Raw genomic sequence first — 258 nt, forward strand, 5'->3', positions numbered from 1 at the left:
GATCCCATCAGAACTCCGCAGTTAAGCGTGCTTGGGCGAGAGTAGTACTAGGATGGGTGACCTCCTGGGAAGTCCTCGTGTTGCACCCCTCGTTTTTGTTTTTTCCGCCTTGCGAGATAAATTGACAAGAAGGCGCACTCGGGAGTGGATTTTTGGGAAAATCTCGCCCTGCCCATCGCGTAGCCATGGGTTTGGATCAGATCTCCGTTTGGATTGGGATCGGAAGGACGCTAGTATGTCGCTCAAGGATTATATGAA

At 51.2% G+C, this 258-nt stretch overlaps 1 pseudogene; it reads left to right on the plus strand.

The window, feature by feature from the left end:
* Window positions 1-89, plus strand: LOC118345370 (annotated as a pseudogene; the record flags this gene model as incomplete).
* Between the last annotated feature and the right edge of the window lie 169 nt (window positions 90-258).

The sequence above is a fragment of the Juglans regia genome, unplaced genomic scaffold, assembly GCF_001411555.2.
Source record: "Juglans regia cultivar Chandler unplaced genomic scaffold, Walnut 2.0 Scaffold_2414, whole genome shotgun sequence".
In the NCBI taxonomy this organism is placed as follows: Eukaryota; Viridiplantae; Streptophyta; class Magnoliopsida; order Fagales; family Juglandaceae; genus Juglans; species Juglans regia.